This window comes from Scyliorhinus torazame, chromosome 4, assembly GCF_047496885.1.
Source record: "Scyliorhinus torazame isolate Kashiwa2021f chromosome 4, sScyTor2.1, whole genome shotgun sequence".
NCBI lineage: Eukaryota > Metazoa > Chordata > Chondrichthyes > Carcharhiniformes > Scyliorhinidae > Scyliorhinus > Scyliorhinus torazame.
In genome coordinates this window covers 296,583,428-296,606,370 of record NC_092710.1, presented here as the reverse complement: position 1 = coordinate 296,606,370, position 22,943 = coordinate 296,583,428, and the positions used below count along the sequence as shown (strand labels likewise).

General features: G+C 44.2%; 1 protein-coding gene across 3 annotated transcripts in view; it reads right to left on the bottom strand.

Moving 5' to 3' along the window:
* The window catches only part of afg1lb (AFG1 like ATPase b), a 267,168-nt gene that overhangs the window by 148,033 nt on the left and 96,192 nt on the right, over window positions 1–22,943 (bottom strand). The window lies entirely within an intron of this gene.

Below are 22,943 nucleotides of genomic sequence, written 5' to 3'. Positions count from 1 at the left end.
ATGAAGAGCATCTGGATATGCTTGGGTGGTTTTCTTTAAAGCAGAGAAGGCTGAGGGAGGGGCGGGGGGGGGGGGGGGGCATGATTGAAGTATATAAGATTATGAAGGGTCTGGACAGGATGGATCGGAAGCAGCTATTCCCCTTAGTTGAAGGGTCAAGAACGAAGAGGCATGATTTTAAGGTGAGGATCAGGAGGTTTAGAGGGGATTTGAGGAAATATTTGTTTTCACCCAGTAGGTGGTGGGAGTCTGGAATGCATGCCTGGGTGGGTAGTAGAAGCGGGAAAGCTCACAACCTTTAAAAAGTGCTTGGCTCATAATAATATAATAATAATAATCGCTTATTGTGACAAGTAGGCTTCAGTGCATTTACTGTGGAAAGGCCCTAGCCTCGAATGTTATGACATTTCAAGCACCCAGCGAAGCGCTGGAAAGTGAGATTCGTGTAGATTTAATGCAGCTTTGCCGGTGCAGAATCGATGGACCCAAGGGCCTCTTCTGTAATGTGTAACTCTATGATTCCTGTTTTTATACCGCTTACCACATATCTTCTTGTTCTTGACTCTCCTTTGCATTTTTCCTATTTCCTCAAGTCTGTCCTAGATTTTGTAGTCAATGATTTCTCTTTTAGTTTTAGTTCCATGTGCGTGAGCAATAGGTTTGTGCAGAAGATTGTGCAAGAAACTACTATACTCCCGATACACACATGACTGTGTGGCAAAATTTGGCTCCAACTCCATCTCCAAGTTTGCTGATGATATGATCGTAGTGGGTTGGATCTCGAACAACATGAGTCAGAGCACAGGAGGGAGATAGAGAACCTAGTGGAGTGGTGTGCTGACAACAAGTTCTCCCTCACTGTCAGCAAAACTAATGAGCTGGTCATTGACTTCAGGAAACAAATTATCGTATGCACCTGGCTGCATCAATGATACCGAGGTGGAGATGGTTGACAGCTTCAAATTCCTAGGTGTGCACATCACCAGCAATCTGTCCTGGTCCACCCACATCGACACTATGACCAAGAAAGCACACCAGCATCTGTACTCCCTCAAGAATCTAAGGAAATTTGTCCATATTGTCTCTTACCAATTTCTTTCTACAGATTATCACGATAGAAAGCATCCTATCTGCCTGCATCACAGCCTGGTATGGCAACTGCTAGGTCCAAGGCCATAAGAAACTACAGAGAGTCGTGAACACAGCCCAGTCCATCACACAAACCCGCCTCCCATCCATTGACTTTGTCTACACCTCCCGCTGTCTTGGGAAAGCGGGCAGCATAATCAAAGACCCCTCCAACCCGAGTTATTCTCTCTTCAAACCTCTTCCATCGGGCAGGATATTCAAAGTCTGAGAACACACAGTAACAGATTCAAAAACAGCTTCTTCTCCACTGTTACCAGACTCCTGAATGACCCTCTTATGGACTGAACTGATTTCTCCACACATCTTTCTACGGAGTAGCACTACATTCTGAATGCTTCAGCTGATGTCTGTGTCTATGTATTTACCTTGTGCATCTAATGTATGTCCTATGTTTTTTCCTGCATGGAATGATCTGTCTGGACTGTATGCAGAACAATACCTTTCACTGGACCTCGGTACATGGAACAATAAACCCAAATCCAAATACATCAGCACCTGCTACACCACTGCTTGTACACTTTTGAAACACCTTATGGAAAGAACTGAAAATATGCAGAATTGTAGCAACAGCCAGGAGAAATCAACCAGCAGGTAACCTGTGAATACTTGATGGTCTCTTTAATAAGTGCTGATAGTCGGGGCGAGGTGGGGGTGTCTCTCCTGCTTAACACACATTCAACTGCACAAGCTAAGGAGAAGGCATTGGCTGGACTGTCGAACTCCAAAATGGAACATTGGTGTCAAATCAGTGTTACTTGCTGATGTGTATCATGATCAGGTTTAGAGTAGGTTTACTGTGCGCATGTGCTAACGCCTACACCAAGGTTGCATTCAATGCACTTCACATGACAAGTATGTAATAATATTAATAGCATCTTCTCAGGCTTCAATGGAGTTCACTTTCATTTCTGGATGATTCACCCTCATTATCATTTCACAATGAAACCCAAATTTTTACTCTTGATTTCTCCCCCCTTGAAGATTTTCTGCTCCAATTTCTAATCCAAAAAAGGTCGACCTGCATATTTTCAATCTGATCTCCCGGTTTGCATTCATGCTAGACCTTTGGCTATTCTTAATTATCTCAAATTCAATCAACCTTCTCTTATCCTTCATCAGCCCTGTAATTCCACTAATTTCCTTGACCTTATCCTTTTCACCAATTTTAATTCATTCATTGTCTCTCTTTTCTCAACAATGGCCTTTTCTGACCTTGTCCTACATTTGCCTCTTGCAGAATAATCTGCAACAAATCATACTCTACATGCCGGTTCCATTGATTTAGTGCCGTTAATTAGTTGTTAGCATTTTTGCAGCACTTCTTTGCCTCAAATGCTGCCTTTTCACTCTTCTGACCCTGAATTCCACATTGGGAAATAAGAGGTGCTATTTTGCTTGGCTTGGAACACTTCCTATCTCAATTTCAATCAAAACTGGGACCGTTTCTTACTTCAATCTTGCCTTCTGTAATGCTTCCTTATTGAAAAACAACCTGTGACACTTAGAATCTGGATCAGTCTCTTACATTCTGAGCCAAAGTATCTGTTTATAAATTCTGCTAATCACTGGTTAGAATGCTCATTTGAAAGCAGTTTCCTTAACTCTTCAAGACCCTTTGCCACAGCCTTCAACACCATTATCAAATACATCCAACTGCCACCCATTTATTCCTTATTTATCTATTGACATTGTGGATACCACTATATCCTTGGATTTCTGTGGAACTCGCATACCTCTACCATTGTTGCAGCTATTTTTAAGAAGTTCAGTTTCCTTCTCCGCACCAACTCTGGCACGCAGACAATTCTTTCCCTTTGTAAATTTAATTTCTCCTTAAGCACAAAGTTCACTGTTCCTATTTTCGAAAGGCTCTCACATTGCTTAATGAAGCAGGAAAGAAGCTCATTCCATTAGCCCTCTCTTACACTTATCACCTTTCTCTTTCTATTGAACCCTTCCTGATTGCTTTATTTTATTCCTGTTGTTAATATTCACCCGACCTCAGAATCATAGAATCACTCATGGCACCAAGGAGCCGGGTTAGATCCCGGCCCCAGGTCACTGTCTGTGTGGAGTTTGCACATTCTCCCCCTGACTGCATGGGTCTCACCCCCACAACCCAAAGATCTGCAGGGTGGGTGGATTGCCCATGCTAAATTGCCCCTTAATTGGAATTTTATTTTTAAATAGAATTATGGAAAAGTTATAGCACAGAAAGAGGCCATTCGGCCCATCTTGTCTGTGTCAGCCTGAGGACACCCAGTCGCCCTTTCTAATCCCACCTTCCTGTACCCAGTCCATAGCCCTGTAGCTTAAAGCACTTAAGGTGCAAATCCAGGTACCTTTAAAAAGAGTTTAGGTTCTCTGCCTCCACCACCAACTCAGGCAGCAAATTCCAAACTCCCACTACCCTTTGCGTAAAAAGGTTCTTCCTTATGTCCCCTCTGCACCTTCTGCCACTTATCTTGAATCTATGCCCCCCCCGGTCTAGAATTCACCACCAAGGGAAACAAATTAATCCTGTCCACTCTATCACTTTCACTCATACTTTTGTGCACCTCAATCACGTCACCCCTCAGCCTTCTTTGTCCCAAGGAAAATAACTTGTCCAAGTTTGCAAAACAGGTCATTACACTATAATGGCAATAAACACTCTGCACCAACACTTGCCTCAACTATGCCCATCTCTACTAGGTTCCAGAGTGAAAATATCAACCAGACTGTAATATCTATTCTTGACAGCTTGAGAAATCAGCTCATTGTTACCTAACTTTAAATTCTGTGCAGACATAGAAAGAACCCAAAAATTGGCAAAACATCATTGACAAAAATGCACCTCGGTGCCCTTTTTTTCAACTCGTTCATGGGATGTGGGCGTCGCTGGCTGCGCCAGCATTTATTGCCCATCCCTAATTGCCCTTGAAGGGGCAGTTAAGACTCAACCACATTGATGTGCGTCTGGAGTCACATGTAGGCCAGACCAGGTAAAGAGGGCAGATTTCATTCCCTAAAGGACAGTAGTGAACCAGATGGGTTTTTAAGACAATCGAAAATGGTTTCATGGTCATCATTAGGCTTTTTTAATTCTAGATTTTTATTGAGTTCAAGTTTCACCGTCTGCAGCAGCAGGATTTGAACTTGTGTCCCCGAGCATTATTCTGGGTCTCTGGTTTACTAGTCCACTACTCCACCGCTTCCCCATCAACCTGAGACCAGATAATTCCGTTTATACCTAGAATCAAACTGGGACCATGCTAGTTAATTTGGTTTAGCGATTCCATGCAGAAACTATATCTGATAGCTTTGCCTGATTCAACATTTTCATTCTAAAAAAGTTTCTTCTCAATATTCCCTTTCAGTTGATGAGTTAGGCTTTTTTTCAAATGCTGACTACTTGTGCATATTTGCTCTTTATAATAATTATCGTGCCAGCCCAGTCAGAGACAAGTGATTGCAGCTCCCTTGGAGTGGACTTTGTAATCAAAAGCGGCACAACATTGTAGCTTTTGTAGCTTTACTTACTTGTGATGGATGGAGGAGGAAAGAGAAGATTGCGTTAAAATCACATCAAAATAATACACCAAGGAAATTTTGCTAGATGTCACTTTTACTGTCAATCCCCACATACTGTTTTTCTTTATATTACAAAATCTTCCTCGGTGGCAATTATAAAGGACTCACAGCAGTGGCGCAGAGGGGTAGCAAAAGCTTCTGGCGCAATCTTTCCATGGCACAGTACAGGTCAATATCCATCGATTGCCAAAATAATTTTAACATCTTCAATGGGATGAATGCATTGTGCAATATCAGTACATTAGTGCATTAAAACAAATAGGTTAATACCCAATTTAAAATAGCTGACAAAGGAATTTGTTATAAACCTGTCAGTGCAGTTATCTCACAATAACTAACATTGAGAGGTATTTCCCCACACAGTATGCTACAACACAGCATGAGACTTGGGTTAATCAAATGCTTGATCTAGTTTTTTGGAGTCACCCAAGTGCTATATTAAGACTTCCGTGTGGGGGAACATCTGGCCAACAGTGCACAATATAATTAGATTTAATCTTATTAGCCAAGCAAAAGCGACTGTTAATCCAATGCTCATTTATGATTCCAAGAGGGCTACTTTTACAAAGATGGCTGAAGACTTGGGAAAAAGTTGAATGGACGTTCTATTAGGAAATCAAAGCCGAGAAGAAATGAAGAAATGGATAGTCTTTAACCACTCTTAAGCAAAGAAAAGCATGAAGCCACTGTTTCCACATGCAAGAGAGTCAGTAACCAGAGGATAGAGGTTTAAGATAGCAAACAAAAAAAAGCCAGGGACAGATGAGAATTATTTTTACTGAGCGCTTTATGATGATCTGTCTGACAGAGTGGTGGAAGCTAATTCAATAGCAACGTTCAAAAGGGAGGTGGATGCTTTCTTACAAGACAAAATCATTTGCAGGTCCATGTGGAAAGAGCAGGGGGGCGGGACTGACAGAATAATACTTCACAGAAGGAGACCTTTCAATGATTCTATATTTTCCCAAGGATTAAAAAAGCACGGCAAAATGAAAGCAAAGTGGCGAACCAATTGTGTGCAAGGACAAATAGGCATAAGCAAAAATACATTTACGATTTAAACGAATATAATTCATAATGAAACAGGCTATACCTTGCACAATTAAGGGAACTAAAAATAGCTATCAGAATAATGAAAAATTACTGGAGAAGATGTTATTAAGTTATTTGAGGAGTTAGACATCCATTAAAGAATGTATCGGGCCATTGAAGGATTCCTTCTGACAGATTCATAAGGATTCCAAAAGTATGGCAGCAGAGTTAAATGTTTATTTTGCATCACATCTGTAAATAATATTCAAGAACAAGTAATAGGGTGCATTGTAGATGAGAAAGGTGGGGCTGGATAGAGGGACAGCGATAGGTGGAGATTGACAAAGGTGGCATGGACCGATAGTGGGGGATAACGGGAGCTTGTTAGAAAGGTGTTACGATAATCATGGAGCATTTCAATCTTCATATAGATTGGGAAAATCAGATGGGCAACGGTAATGTAGATGAGATGAGGAGTTCATAGAAGGTTTTTGGAATCATTTCGAAGAACAGCACAGTCTGGAACCAACCAGAGAGCAGGCTATTCTAGACATAGTATTGAGCAATGAGATAGGGTTAATTGATAACCTCACAGCGAACACATCCCTATGTAGCAGTGGTCATAATAGGATTGAATTTTACATTCAGTTTCAGGAAGAGAAGTGTGCACCCAAGACTAATATTTAACCTTCTATAAGGGCCATTAGGAGGGAACAAAAATTGAGCTAGTTAAAGCAAATGGGCTTAAGGGATAGATCAACAGAGGTGCAGTGGCAGACATTTAAAGGATATTGCAGAAAACACAGAAGAGACACATTCCAACGAGAAAGAAAGATTCCAAGGGGAGGACCCATCTTCCGTGGTTAACTTAAAACAGTTAAAGTCAGTATTAAACTTAAAGAAAAAGTATACTTGCTCAAAGATGAGTGGCAGGTCAGAAGATTGGAAAGAATATAAAGAACATCAAAGAATGACAAAAAGATTGATAAGGGAACAACTAGAGTATGAGAGAAAGCTAGCTGGTAAGATAAAGATGGATAGTAAGAGTACAACAGTACTGAAGACTGGTTCCCCAGAACCAGTGCTCTTAGCCAAGCTGGAACAGTACAGCTATAACACTGGCATCTACCCGGCAATGTGGAAATGTCTGTACTCAAACGCAGGACAAATACAACCCAGCAAATAACCGCCATATCAGTCTATTCTCAATCATTTGTTAACGTGATAGAAGGGGTCATCAACAGTGCTACCAAGCAGCACTTACTTAGCAATAACCTGTTCACTGACATTCGGGCAGCACAGTGGTAAGAACAGTTGCTTCACTGCTCCAGAGTCGATTCTCGGCTTGGGTCACCGTCTGTGCAGAGTCTGCATGTTCTCCTTGTGTCTACGTGGATTTCCTCCGGGTGCTCCGGTTTCCTCACACAATCCCGAAAAATGTGCTTATTAGGTGAATGGGACATTCTGAATTCTCCCTCGGTGTACCCGAACAGGCACTGGAGTGTGGCGACTGGAGGCTTTTCACAGTAACTTCATTGTAGTGTTAATGTCAGCCTACTTGTGACAATAATAAAGATTATTATTACTCAGTTTGGGATCCACCAGGGTCACTCTGTTCCTGACCTCAATACAGCCTTGGTTCAAACATGGACAAAGGAGCTGAACTCCAGAGGTGAGGTGAGAGTGACTGCCCTTGGAATCAAGGCAACATCTGACCGAGTATGGCATCAAGGAGCCCTAGCAAAACTGGAGTCAATGGGAATCGGGGGAAAACTCTCCGCTGGTTGGAGTCGTACCTGGCACATAAGAAGACGGTTGTGTTTGTTGAGGTCAGTCATCTCAGTCCCGGGACATCATTGCAAGAGTTCCTCAGGGTAGATTCTAGGCCCAACCATCTTCAGCTGCTTCATAATGTCAGATGTGGGGATATTCGCTGATGGTTGCACAACGTTCAGCACCATTCTTGACTCCTCAGACACTGAAGCAGTCCAGAGCAGCACAGTGGTTAGCACTGCTGCCCAACAGTGCCAAGGACCCAAGTTTGATTCCAACCTTGGTGGACTGCTTGTGTGAAGTTTGTACATTCTCCCAGTGTCTTTGTGTGTTTCCTCCCACAGTCCAAAGATGTATAGGATAGGTGGATTGGCCATGCTCAATTGCCCTCAGTGTCTAAAGGTTAGATGGCGGTCACAGGGATAGGGCAGGGGAGTGGGCCTATGCAGCAAGACATGGACAATATCCAGGCTTGGGCTGACAAGTGTCAAGGAACATTTGCGCCACACCAGTGCCAGGCAATGACCATCTCCAACAAGGGAGAATCTAACCATTGTCCCTTGACATTCAATGGCATTGCCATCACTGAATCCCCCACAATCAACGTCCTAGAGTTACCATTGACCAGAAACTAAACTGGACTAGTCATACAAGAGCAGGTCAGAGGTGAGTAACTCACATCCTGACTCCCCAAAGCCTGTCCACCACCTACAAGCACAAGTCAGGATGGGTGCAGCTCCAATATACTCAAGAATCTCAACACTATCCAGGAGAAAGCAGCTCATAAGACCATAAGACATAGGAGCAGAATTAGGACACTTGGCCCATCGAGTCTGCTCCATCATTCAATCACGGCTGATATTTTCTCATCCCCATTCTCCTGCCTTCTCTCCATAACTCTTGATCCCCTTATTAATCAAGAACCTATCTATCTCTGTCTTAAAGACACTCGTGATTTGGCTTCTGTGGCAAAGAGTTCCGCAGATTCACCACCCTCTGGCTGAAGAAATTCCTCCTCATCTGGGTTTTAAAGGATCGTCCCTTTAGTCTGAGATGGTGTCCTCTGGTTCTAGTTTTTCCTAAAAGTGGAAACATCCTCTCCACATCCAATCTATCCAGACCTCGCAGTATCTTGCAAGTTTCAATAAGATCCCCTCTCATCCTTCTAAACCCAGAGTTCTCAAACATTCCTCGGCCCACCTGATTGGTACCCCTTCCATAAACATTCAAACCCTCCACCACCAATGCACAGTGACAGCAGTGTTTACCATCTATAAGATACACTGCAGGAAATCACAAAGGCTCCTTAGGCAGCACCTTCCGAACCTATGATCACTCCCATCTAGAAGTACAAAGGCAGCAGCTACATTGGAACACCACCACCTGCAAGTTCCCCTCCAAGTCACTCACCATCAGGCATGGTGAACATGGTTTTGTGAAAGGGAAATAATGTTTATCCAACTTATTGGAGTTTTTTGAAGGAGTCACATGTGCTGTGGATAAAGGGGAACCGGTGGATGTACTGTATTTTTCAGAAGGCATTTGATAAGGTGTCACATCAAAGGTTATTGTGTAAATAAAAGCTCATGATGTAGAAGATAACATGGATTGAGGTTTGGCTAGCTAACAGGAGTTGACATAAAATGGGTCTTTTTCAGTTTGGCAGGATGTGACAAGTGGTGTGCCAGAGGGATCAGTACTAGGCCTCAACTTTTTACAATTTACATAAATATGACTTGGATGAAGGGACTGAAGGTATGGTTGCTAAATTTCATGACAACACAAAGATAGGTAGGAAAGTGAATTGTGATGAGGATGCAAGGAGCCTACAAGGGGACTTGGATAAATTAAGTGAGTGGGCAAAAATCTGACAAATGAAGCATAATGTGGGAAAATATGAAATTGTCCGTTTTGGCAGGAAGAATCGAAAAGCTTAGTATCCAAATGGTGAGAGATTGCAGAGCTCTGAGGTGCAGAGGGATCTGGGTGTCTTAGAGCATGAGGCAGAAAAGGCTGATATACAGGTACAGTAAGTAATTAGGAAAGCTAATAGAATGCTATCATTTATTCTGAGGAGCATTGATTAGAAAATTAGGATGGTTGTGCTTCAGTTGTACAGGGTATTGGTGAGACCACATGTGGAGCAGTGTGTACAGAACTGGTCTCCTTATTTAAGGAAAGACGTAAATGTATTAGAAACAGTTCAGAGAAAGTTTACTAGGCTAATACCAGGAATAGAATAGAATAGAATCCCAGAAAGAGGAAATTCAGCCCATTTAGTCTACACTGACCCTCTGAAAGAGCACTCCACCCACGCCATCCCCATAACCCCTGCGCACTGATCATGGCAAATCCACCTAATCTGCAGATCTTTGAATTGTGTGTGGAAACCGGAGCACGCAGATGAAACCCACACAGACACAAGAATATGCAGACTCCACACAGTCACCCAAGGCCAGAATTGAACCACTGTCCCTGGCGCTATGAAGCTGCAGTGCTAAGTACTGTCGCCCTAGGGTTGTTGCGCGAGTTGTTTTATGAGGTGGTCTTATGGAGGCTTTGGAGAGGGTACAGAAAAGATTTACCAGGATGTTGCCTGGTGTGGAGGGCATTAGCTATGAAGAGAGGTTGGAGAAACTGGAACGGCGGAGGTTGAGGGTGACCTGATAGAAGTCTACAAGATTATGAGGGGCACAGACAGAGTGGATATTCAGAAGCTTTTTCCCAGGGTGGAAGAGTCAATTACTAGGGGGCATAGGTTTAAGGTGCGAGGAGCAAGGTTTAAAGGAGATGTACGAGGCAAGTTTGTTTTTGTTTTTTTTTTACACAGAAGGTGGTGAAAGCCTGGAACTCGCTGCCGGGGGAGGAAGTGGAAGCAGATACGATAGTGAATTTTTAGGGGCCTCTTGACAAATACATGAATAGGATGGGAATCGAGGGATATGGACCACGGAAGGTTAGGGAGTTTTAGTTCAGACAGGCAGCATGGTCGGTGCAGGCTTGGAGGGCCGAAAGGCCTGTTCCTGTGCTGTAATTTTCTTTGTACTTTGAAAAGTTGGAGAGGTTAGGATTATATCCACTAGAGTTTAGAAGAGTAAGAGACGACTTGATCAAAACCATTCAAGATCCTGGAGGAGCACTGACAAGGTGGATGTAGAGTGGATATTTCCTCTTGCCGAAGAATCTAGAATCAGTGGTCACTGTTTAAAAATAAGGGGTCACTCATCTGTGAGTGAGATGAGGAGAAATCTTTTCTTTCAAAGGGTCAGGTGTCTCTGGAACTCTCCTCAAAAGGCAGTGGAAGCGGAATCTTTGAATATTTTTAAGGCAGAGCTGGATAGATTGCTGATAAACAAAGAGGTGAAAGGTTATAAGGGTAGGCAGGAATGTGGGGTTGAAGTTACAATCAGATCAGCCATGATATTGAATGGCAAGGCAGGCTCGAGAGGCTGAGTGGCCTATTCCTACTCTTAATTTGTATGTTCGTATGTATGTTCATAGGAAATAAAGAACCTTAAAATAAATTAGGCTTCTGGTCTAGATTACATTCATTTGTAGGTAACTGAAAAGAGATGAGATGTGTGTTTTGTAAGGCCCCTTGCCAATATCTTGAACAGCTCGTTAGAGTCTGGGGTAGTTCTCTTAGATTGGAAAGATGCTGATGTAATTTCCAAAACATAAGACAAGTCAGACCCCTGCAGTTATAGGCCCATTATCCATTTAGCTGACATCTGTTATCAGCAAGCTTCTGGAAGAGATCCCAAAGTTTCATTTCATGAGCATCTGGCTAAAGGAGTCATTCAACACATCTTTCTGGAAAAGAAAGTTGCAACTTTGAAATTTGCTCGAATTTATTCTGATATAACTTAATAGTGAATGAAGTATCTTAATAGAGATTGTTACTTTGACAAAAGCTTTGGTATGGTACCTGAAAATACTCTATGCTACAAGATAGAATCTTCTGAAATTAGCAGAAAGTTTATGGATATGGATCTGCCAGAAGGCTGGTTACTTGTAATCCTCTTAAGAGATCGGTGTTTTCTTTGATTACTATTTTCATAAATGATCCAAATATAAAAAGTGTTGGGGTAAATTTGCAGCTGGGATAAAGATTTGTGCAAGATCAAATTTCTGAAAACAAATTTAGGTGTACTAGGAGAATGGGCCAAACTCTGGAAAATGATATTTAACCTACCCAAGTACAGCACCATGCATGTGGACAGGATTAACACCAAATATGCTTCACACTGCCTCTGCATTTTCACCTGGATTTCTGAGTGCCACACATATGTCGCTTGGTTGGATGCTGCTTAAAATTTGTACATCTGTCCATTTGTTATACTGAACAACACTCACTGGATAAACTTGAAGCGATAGCAGACGAGAGAATAAAGCTAATGTTTGTTGCACGTAAGCAAATCTACATCAATGCCTTGAATTCAGAAAGTCAATGCAAAAAGAGGTCACTTTTACACATATCACACTAGGCATGTGAGTGGAATCAAAGGACCAAGTTCAGAAATTACAAAATGTGTACAGAATTACTGCAGTTTGGTCAGAAAAGATACTCTACAAATGGGGTGCGGAAATAGTAAAGATGGCAATGACATGGATTCCAGGTAGAAGATCAGGTGTAATCTCACTGAAAGCACAGCAGACTCGAGGGGCCATATAACCAATTCCCGCTCTCCCAACTTATATTCTGAAAGAAACTCAGGAGTCTTAGTAGACTTGATGCTAAAAACGTCCAGCCAAATACAGGGCAGCAATCATAAAAACCATTAGAAAATTCAACGCCATGACCAGAACAGTAGAATTTAAGTCAGAAGAAGTTGTGACCAAATTGCACAGCGCTCTGATCAGACACATCTTGATCCTATGTCTAGATCTAGTCGTTGAGAAATAAAGACAACATTCAACCATTGGAGGCAATGCAGAGGAGCGAGAGGGCTGATCCCTATAGTCAGGAGTCTTAAGTTTTGAGGACTGGAGAAACCTGAATACTTCAGTCTGGAAAAGGGGAATCTGAGAACCGACGTTATGATCTGTACAAGGTAGTTAAACGGGTAAATCTAGAAACTACTATAGATTAAATCGCAAGTGTAAAGGAGATTATAGGTTGAAAATAATAAATAAGACTTCCGGGTGCGGCGATGACCAGCTGAGTCGCATGTTTCGGCAGCTCCCGGTGAAACGGACTTTTGGGCTCTTGATAGGAGCCCCAACGGCAATTTTGACGGCTAAAAACACTGTGTGGTAAACCAGAAGGGAATCCCCCCTGGATACGGATGGAAAAAGGAGGAGAAAGTGGCCGGATTGCAGTGGATCCTTTAGAACAGCAGCAAGGAAGGCAAGCAAAAACCAAGATGGCGTCGGAAGGTGGCAGTTTAACATGGGGCCCTGAACAACAAGAGTTCTTGAAATGCTGTGTGGAAGAGATCAAAAAGGAAATGAAGAAAGAGCTGTTGGCCCCGATACTACAGGCGATCGAAGGGCTAAAGGAGGAACAAAAGACCCAGGAGCGGGAGCTTCGGGTCGTGAAGGCAAAGGCAGCCGAGAATGAGGACGACATACAGGGCCTGGTGGTGAAGACGGAGACGCAGGAGGCACATCAGAAACGATGTGTGAAAAGGTTGGAGGCACTGGAAAACAACGCAAGGAGGAACAACCTGAGGATTCTTGGTCTTCCTGAAGGTGTGGAGGGAGCGGACGTCGGGGCATATGTGAGGACGATGCTGCACTCGTTAATGGGAGCGGAGGCCCCGGGGGGTCCATTGGAGGTGGAGGGAGCATACCGAGTGATGGCGCGAGGACCGAGAGCAGGAGAAATTCCCAGAGCCATAGTGGTGAGATTCCTCCGTTTTAAGGATAGAGAAATGGTCCTTAGATGGGCGAAGAAAACTCGGAGCAGTAAATGGGAGAACGCGGTGATCCGCGTTTATCAAGACTGGAGTGCGGAGGTGGCGAGAAGGAGGGCGAGCTTTAATCGGGCCAAGGCGGTGCTTCATAAAAAGATAAAATTTGGAATGCTGCAACCGGCAAGACTGTGGGTCACATATCGAGGGAGGCACCACTACTTTGAGACGGTGGATGAAGCGTGGACTTTTATTTGTGGAAGAAAAACTGGAATGAGTGGGTTATTAAAAAGAACGTTTGAACAAAGTGGTGGGGCGAATGTGGGGGGCAAAGAGGGGGGTTAAAAAGGGGGGAAAAGAGGAGTTTTATGTACTAATCCTGCGATGTGGTAACTTTTCTCTCTCCCACAGGTGGTGATGGGGGGAGGAGGGGAGGTGGAGGAGATGGGGCGTTGGCCATTGGGGGCGAGGCCAAGGGAGAAGCACGGGCTTGGTTCCCGCGCTATGATAATCATGGCGGGAATAGAGAAGCAGGAAGGAGGGGGCGTCGCATGGTGCGAGCCGAGGTCACGGGGGGAAGCCGAGGTCGGCCAGAGTTTGCTGACTTCTGGGAGCAACATGGGGGGAGTAATTACGCTAGCGGGGGATCTAGCGGGGGGGTTGGAGGGGGGAATTACTGGGTTGCTGCTGCTGGGGAGAGGGGGGAGCTGGTATGGGGGAGGACGGGCGGGGGGGCACCGCCTGGGGGAGATACAGCTGCGTGGGAACCGGGTGAGGAGCTGGAAAAAGGTGATGGCTAATCGACAAGGGGGGGGGTGGGGTAGGAAGCCCCCCAACTCGGCTGATCACGTGGAACGTGAGAGGGCTGAACGGGCCGATAAAGAGGGCACGGGTACTCGCACACCTTAAGAAACTTAAGGCAGATGTGGTCATGTTACAGGAAACGCACCTGAAACTGATAGACCAGGTTAGGCTACGCAAAGGATGGGTGGGGCAGGCGTTCCATTCGGGGCTAGATGCGAAAAACAGGGGGGTGGCTATATTAGTGGGGAAGCGGGTAATGTTCGAGGCAAAGACTATAGTGGCGGATAACGGGGGCAGATACGTGATGGTGAGTGGCAAACTACAGGGGGAGACGGTGGTTTTGGTAAACGTATATGCCCCGAACTGGGATGATGCCAATTTTATGAGGCGGATGCTAGGACGCATTCCGGACCTAGAGATGGGAAAGCTGATAATGGGGGGAGATTTTAATACGGTGTTGGAACCAGGGCTGGATAGGTCGAAGTCCAGGACTGGAAGGAGGCCGGCAGCAGCCAAGGTACTTAAAGATTTTATGGAGCAGATGGGAGGTGTAGACCCTTGGAGATTTAGCAGACCTAGGAGTAAGGAGTTCTCGTTTTTCTCCTATGTCCATAAAGTCTACTCGCGAATAGACTTTTTTGTGCTGGGTAGGGCATTGATCCCGAAGGTGAGGGGAACGGAGTATACGGCTATAGCCATTTCGGATCACGCTCCACACTGGGTGGACTTGGAGATAGGGGAGGAAACAGGAGGGCGCCCACTCTGGAGAATGGACATGGGACTAATGGCAGATGAGGGGGTGTGTCTAAGGGTGAGGGGGTGCATTGAAAAGTACTTGGAACTCAATGATAATGGGGAGGTCCAGGTGGGAGTGGTCTGGGAGGCGTTGAAGGCGGTGGTTAGAGGGGAGCTGATATCAATAAGGGCACATAAAGGGAAGCAGGAGAGTAAGGAACGGGAGCGGTTGCTGCAAGAACTTTTGAGGGTGGACAGACAATATGCGGAAGCACCGGAGGAGGGACTGTACAGGGAAAGGCAAAGGCTACATGTAGAATTTGACTTGCTGACTACGGGCACTGCAGAGGCACAATGGAGTAAGGCACAGGGTGTACAGTACGAATATGGGGAGAAGGCGAGCAGGTTGCTGGCACACCAATTGAGGAAAAGGGGAGCAGCGAGGGAAATAGGGGGAGTGAGGGATGAGGAAGGAGAGATGGAGTGGGGAGCGGAGAGAGTGAATGGAGTGTTCAAGACATTTTATAAAAAATTATATGAAGCTCAACCCTCGGATGGGAGGGAGAGAATGATGGGCTTCTTGGATCGGCTGGAATTTCCCAAGGTGGAAGAGCAGGAAAGGGTGGGACTGGGAGCACAGATCGAGGTAGAAGAAGTGGTGAAAGGAACTAGGAGCATGCAGGCGGGAAAGGCTCCGGGACCGGATGGATTCCCAGTCGAATTCTATAGAAAATATGTGGACTTGCTCGCCCCGGTACTGACGAGGACCTTTAATGAGGCAAAGGAAAGGGGACAACTGCCCCCGACTATGTCTGAAGCAACGATATCGCTTCTCTTAAAGAAGGAAAAGGACCCGCTACAATGCGGGTCCTATAGACCTATTACCCTCCTAAATGTAGATGCCAAGATCCTGGCCAAGGTAATGGCAATGAGAATAGAGGAATGTGTCCCGGAGATGGTCCACGAGGACCAAACTGGGTTTGTGAAGGGGAGACAGCTGAACACGAATATACGGAGGTTGTTAGGGGTAATGATGATGGCCCCACCAGAGGGAGAAACGGAGATAGTAGTGGCGATGGAAGCCGAGAAAGCATTTGATAGAGTGGAGTGGGATTATTTGTGGGAGGTGTTGAGGAGATTTGGCTTTGAAGAGGGGTATGTTAGATGGGTGCAGCTGTTGTATAGGGCCCCAGTGGCGAGCGTGGTCACGAATGGACGGGGATCTGCATATTTTCGGCTCCATAGAGAGACAAGGCAGGGATGCCCTCTGTCCCCATTATTGTTTGCACTGGCGATTGAGCCCCTGGCGATAGCGTTGAGGGGTTCCAAGAAGTGGAGGGGAGTACTTAGGGGAGGAGAAGAACACCGGGTATCTTTGTATGCGGACGATTTGCTACTATACGTGGCAGACCCGGCGGAGGGGATGCCAGAAATAATGCGGATACTTGGGGAGTTTGGGGATTTTTCAGGGTATAAATTGAACATGGGGAAAAGTGAGTTGTTTGTGGTGCATCCAGGGGAACAGAGTAGAGAAATAGAGGACCTACCGCTGAGGAAGATAACAAGGGACTTTCGTTATCTGGGGATCCAGATAGCTAAGAATTGGGGCACATTGCATAGGTTAAATTTAACGCGGTTGGTGGAACAGATGGAGGAGGATTTCAAGAGATGGGATATGGTATCCCTGTCACTGGCAGGGAGGGTGCAGGCGGTTAAGATGGTGGTCCTCCCGAGATTCCTCTTTGTGTTTCAGTGCCTCCCGGTGGTGATCACGAAGGCTTTTTTTAAAAGGATTGAAAAAAGCATCATGGGTTTTGTGTGGGCCGGGAAGACCCCGAGAGTGAAGAAGGGATTCTTACAGCGTAGCAGGGATAGGGGGGGGCTGGCACTACCGAGCCTAAGTGAGTATTATTGGGCCGCTAATATTTCAATGGTGAGTAAGTGGATGGGAGAGGAGGAGGGAGCGGTGTGGAAGAGATTAGAGAGGGCGTCCTGTAGGGGGACTAGCCTACAGGCTATGGTGACAGCCCCATTGCCGTTCTCACCGAGGAACTACACCACAAGCCCGGTGGTGGTGGCTACACTGAAGATTTGGGGACAGTGGAGACGGCATAGGGGAAAGACTGGAGCCTTGGGGGGGTCCCCGATAAGAAACAATCATAGGTTTGCCCCGGGGGGAATGGATGGGGGATATGGAATGTGGCAAAGAGCAGGAATAACGCAACTGAAAGATCTGTTTGTGGTTGGGAAGTTCGCGAGTCTGGGAGCGCTGACCGAGAAATATGGGTTGCCCCAAGGGAATGCATTCAGGTATATGCAACTGAGGGCTTTTGCGAGGCAACAGGTGAAGGAATTCCCGCAGCTCCCGACACAAGAGGTGCAGGACAGAGTGATCTCAAAGACATGGGTGGGGGATGGTAAGGTGTCAGATATATATAGGGAAATGAGGGACGAAGGGGAGACTATGGTAGATGAACTAAAAGGGAAATGGAAGAAGAGCTGGGGGAGGAGATCGAGGAGGGGCTGTGGGCAGATGCCCTAAGCAGGGTAAACTCGTCGTCCTCGTGTGCCAGGCTAAGCCTGATTCAGTTTAAGGTATTACACAGGGCGCATATGACTGGAGCACGGCTCAGTAAATTTTTTGGGGTGGAGGATAGGTGTGCGAGGTGCTCGAGAAGCCCAGCGAATCATACCCATATGTTTTGGTCATGCCCGGCACTACAGGGGTTTTGGATGGGGGTGACAAAGGTGCTTTCAAAAGTAGTAGGAGTCCGGGTCGAACCAAGCTGGGGGTTGGCTATATTTGGGGTTGCACAAGAGCCGGGAGTGCAGGAGGCGAGAGAGGCCGATGTTTTGGCCTTTGCGTCCCTAGTAGCCCGGCGCAGGATATTGCTAATGTGGAAAGAAGCCAAGCCCCCGGGGGTGGAGACCTGGATAAATGACATGGCGGGGTTTATAAAGCTAGAGCGGATTAAGTTCGTCCTAAGGGGGTCGGCTCAAGGGTTCACCAGGCGGTGGCAACCGTTCGTCGAATACCTCGCAGAAAGATAGACGGAATGGAAAAAGAAGGCAGCAGCAGCAGCCCAGGATCGGGGGGGGGGGGGGGGGGGGGGGGGGGAGGAACCAGAAGGACTCTCAGGGTTGTTAATATATACTGTATAGTATGTATAGGTCGTTGCTACAGATAATTATATATTGGACTGTTAAATTATATTTTTGGAGAGTGTTACTTGTGACAAGGCAGTTGCCAATTAGGGCTAGTTTTCATTTTTGTTATTTATTATTGATTCATTTTTTGTTTATAAAATAGGTCATTGTTATTTGTGTTGTTATAATATTGTGTAAAGGATGCACAATGTACTGTGTTGGTTGACCAAACATTTTCAATAAAATATTTAATAAAAAAAAGAAAATAATAAATAATAAACTAAGGATTCATATCAGGGAATTGTTCACCCGGAGTGATTAACATTTAGAATGGACAGTCAGATAGAGCTGTGGGAAACCCTAGAATGATTTAATGCAGCAATGAGAGTTTGGGGTTGAAACAGTCATGCTTTTCTCAGTGGGTGTGTTAAAATGGAGTGAATGCCCTTCCTCATCTATAATTATCTTGCCATCTTGTGACAGAATATTATCAATACTGTATACAGGATGGTTCATTGATGATTCATGCTTTTACTGCAACAAAGGTTACATTTTAAATGTAATACATAATTGAACTATTTTGGCAGCATTTAGGTTTGTGGGTTCTGATAGTTTATCATCAACTGAACAGTTTTAGAATACACGTAATTGATAGACCAGGAGCCATACTGTACATGGGTGCCTTTGATCTTATAACATTACTTCAACAGCTTGAGAAGAGAGAAGTAATTGTACAGTCTAAGCAAGCAGAAGACAGCAGCAGAAGCATTTTCTCAACTGCAACACGGTATTCATTACAAGCAAGCAGAAAAGGAAGGATACAAATTACTGTCAATGGAAGTCAGCTAATAGGAAGAGAGAAATTTCATTAACATTTAAGAGAAAAGATTTTTATGACCTACAGTTGCTTTCCATTATGACTCACTTAAGCAAAAGAGGAGAAAAAACCAATACAGCATTTACATAAGTAAGTGCTTTACACTCAGTCATCCTTGATTGGTGGAGCTCTTTGTAATACATTCTAAACATGAACATGTGTTTTCATTAATTAGCACTAGCTTGAAAGTGAAAGATCGGTTTTATTGGAGACGTGGAAATCAATGTTCCAGATAAAAATGCTCAGAATTGAAGTTTTGAAAGAGCTTAAAAATTGATACCAGATACTTTTGCTTGCACTCATATTAAAATGGTACAAAGGGTATACAATAACGACCCTAAATTTCTGTCACAATTTTGAAGAATGTTTTTTGTCAACACAATGGAAAAAATATTTGTAAATATTCATGACGGCAAATCAATATCTGAGCATGTAAAATTTTGCGATCGTGATTTATGTACCAAAATCACTAAAAATTAATTTTAAAAGAAATATTAATTTATCCATTTATTGCCAAAGTTGCTAAAATATCTCATGCGCCAGAGAAGTTTAAAACATTTTAAGCTAAAATTTTTAAAATTAAAGTTTTTGGTCCTGGTACCTTTCAAGATCAACCAGTGCAAATGTGACCACAGGAAGTGATTAACATTGCATCCGTACTTATTGATTCAGCAGTCAAACTAGAATGCTGGGCTTTTCTGTCTTCTGGTGCTTTACACTTCAGTGTCAAGATTTACATTCTCCAATCTCACTTCCGACTCTTTTTTTCTGCCTGCATACAGAACTTTGGTCTTTCCTTTAGCTTCCTATTGGCCAGGTCAGTCTCTAGCGAAGTGTTCACTTGCTTCCCATTCTGCAATTCCCTCCTTGCCCTTCATTTGGTGCTCTCCTGCTGGGGTCTTGTGCTGCCTCCTCTTTTTAGGTCTTCGTAGTCATTGATGCCTCTGAATCTTTTTTGAGAGGTACCCTCTACTTTGGGCCTCTTCTAATTTTCCTGCCCACAGCCGTTTGCTTCTTCTTGTGGTTGCCACTTTAATTTTTTTTACCTCTCAAGATCAAGTGTAGTAATCTATTTTTCTCCACAGAGGCTGTAGTTGCTAGGATACAGTTGGCTTCCCTCTTTTTTTTCAGGTCTTGTTGCTGGACAGATCTTTGACAAATAAACTTTGCAGGTGTATTTTGCAAGAAATGTATCAATGAAAGTACAGAATTTTCTGCTTTTGTACCGTACCGCACTGGCCTTCAGGCTTAAATCTGCTCTTCTTATTTAAAATTAGGGTATTTAAAAACATTTTCTTTCAGTTTAGAGTGTTTTAAAACTAAGATTTCCACATTTAGCTCTGTTTGCCATGAAACTTTGGGAGTATTTTGGGAGATTTCACTGCTATTCACATCAGGCCATTTCTTTTTGTTAACATAAGCTGCAGCACTGCTAATGCCAGCCATTTTTGTTTTAGCTTTTGAGCATTTAAAAAAAAAAACTGCAGCAATTCTTCCCGTTAGCTATGCAGGGTTATCAGAGGAGGCGGTAAAGACCCAGAGTAATGTTCTGGGGACCCAGGTTCAAATCCCGCCACTGCAGATGGTGAAATTTGAATTTTTTTTTAAAATCTGGAAATAATGACCAGGAAACCATTGTGGATTGTTGTAAAAACCCATCTGTTTCACCAATATACTTTAGGGAAAGAAATCTGCATCCTTACCTGGTCTGGCCTACATCTGACTCCAGATCCATAACAATGTCATTGACTCTTAACTGCCCCCTCAAGGGCAATTATCATAGAATTTACAGTGCAGAAGGAGGACATTCGGCCCATCGAGTCTGCACCGGCTCTTGGAAAGAGCACCCTACCCAATGTCCACACCTCCACCCTATCCCCATAACCCAGTAACCCCACCCAACACTAAGGGCAATTTTGGACACTATGGGCAATTTAGCATGGACAATCCACCTAACCCGCACATCTTTGGACTGTGGGAGGAAACCAGAGCACCCGGAGGAAACCCACGCAGACACGGGGAGGATGTGCAGACTCCGCACAGACAGAGACCCAAGCCGAAATCGAACCTGGGACCCTGGAGCTGTGAAGCATTTGTGCTATCCACAATGCTACCGTGCTGCCCCTAAACAATTAGGGCAATAAATGCTGGCTCATGAATGAATTTAAAAAAAATAGATTCTCCAGTTCTTTCCTTTTATTTAAATGTCCCTTTTTAAAAAAAAATATAAAGCAACAGGTTTCTGATTGCCGCCTTACTTTTCCAAATCTTCGCAACAGCTGAAATGTTCTCTTTTTTTTTTAATAAACTCGTTGTTTGATGCATTTTACTTATAAAGTCTGCAGGCTTCTTTTTGTTCCAACTCCACAGGTTCCTGCACTTGCCAGCCCTTTTTCTGCCGTGCATTTCAAATCCTTATTCACTTTTCAAATAGCCTTACAACAAAAATCCCCCGTCTTCGTCACCAGTTTGTTATGTTTTGGTCCTGGTACCTTTCAATATCAGTCAGTGAGTGCACATGTAGTCACAGGAGGTGATTAACACTGCATCTGTACTTTATTGTTTCAGCAATTGAACTGACAAAAAACATGGATCGTGCGATACCATGATGCACTGGCTTCCAAAGTACAGCAAGACATACAATACATAGCAAAAAATGAAATCTCATGGTCATAAAATTGCATTTTAATTCCTTCTGACAGATTTTATTTGAAGGTCTCAGTTTAGGCTTGCACTTGGTATAGTAAGCAGAGACTTAGTTCTAAACATGTCCAGCATGCAACTTTCGACAATGCATCAGGAGCACTAGCCTAGTCAGACTATGGAATGCTTCTCTCTCAGAACTCAATGGGGTCAAATAATACTTATTATAGTCAACACTATTCGGGCAGCACGCGGTGGCGCAGTGGATAGCACTGCTGCCTCACACCGCCGAGGTCCAAGGTTCGATCCCGGCCCTGGGCCACTGTCGGTGTGGAGTTTGTATATTCTCCCTGCTTGCGTGGGTTTCGCCCACACAACCCAAAGGTGTGCAGAGTAAGTGGATTGGCCACGCTAAATTTCCCCTTAATTGGAAAAAATGAATTGGGTACTCAAAATTTTTATTTTTTTATTTTTTTTAAAGTAAACACGATTCATTGCAGGAAAAATAGTTTTTCACCTGCAAAGACTGAAGGCTGGAGAGGAGAAGATTTAATTTTTTTTAAATGGAAGAACCAACAGTGATAGCATGAGGCTGATATTATCCTTGTTGCAGATCTGATTCCAGGAGGTGAGGCAAATCCTTAGTGAGATATAAACGCCTCACTCATTGCTTCTCAGAGGGTTCCCTGATAGCTTTGCTACTGGTGATTTTAATGACCCCTGCTCTCTGGTGCTGAACCTTCCTATCCGCTCCTGATGCTGCTCTTTCCCATTTTTGGTGTCATAATGGGCGGCGCTGAGGCACAGAGATTAGCACTGCTGCCTCACAGCTCCAGGGTCCTGGGTTCAATTCCAGTCCCGGGTGACTGTCTGTGTGGAGTTTGCACCTTCTCCCAGTGTTTCCTCCGGGTGCTCTGGTTTCTCCCACAGTCCAAATATGTTAGATGGATTGGCCATGCTAAATTGCTCCTTTGTATCCTAAAGGTTAGGTTGGGTGACAGGGATAGGGTGGAGATGTGATGTTCTTTCCGAGGGTCGGTGCAGACCCGATGGGCTGAATGGCCTCCTTCTGCACTGTAAATTCTATGCGACCAGCCCATATTTATGTGCACTGAAACAGCTGACATGCATCTCAGTACATCTGATGCTCTACACCTCTGCTAGCTCTCTTGACCACCTTGTTGCACTTTTAATAAAACATGGTGTGAATGCAGCGGGGGTTGGAAGACAAGCATGAGAAGGTTTGCACATTTGCTTTTAACAAGTACTTATAACAAACAAGTTTATAAATCTATAAAGTCAAGTTTGTTCACTAAAATTATTCAGTCTCAAGTGGAATTTTAGGAGGGCTTAGT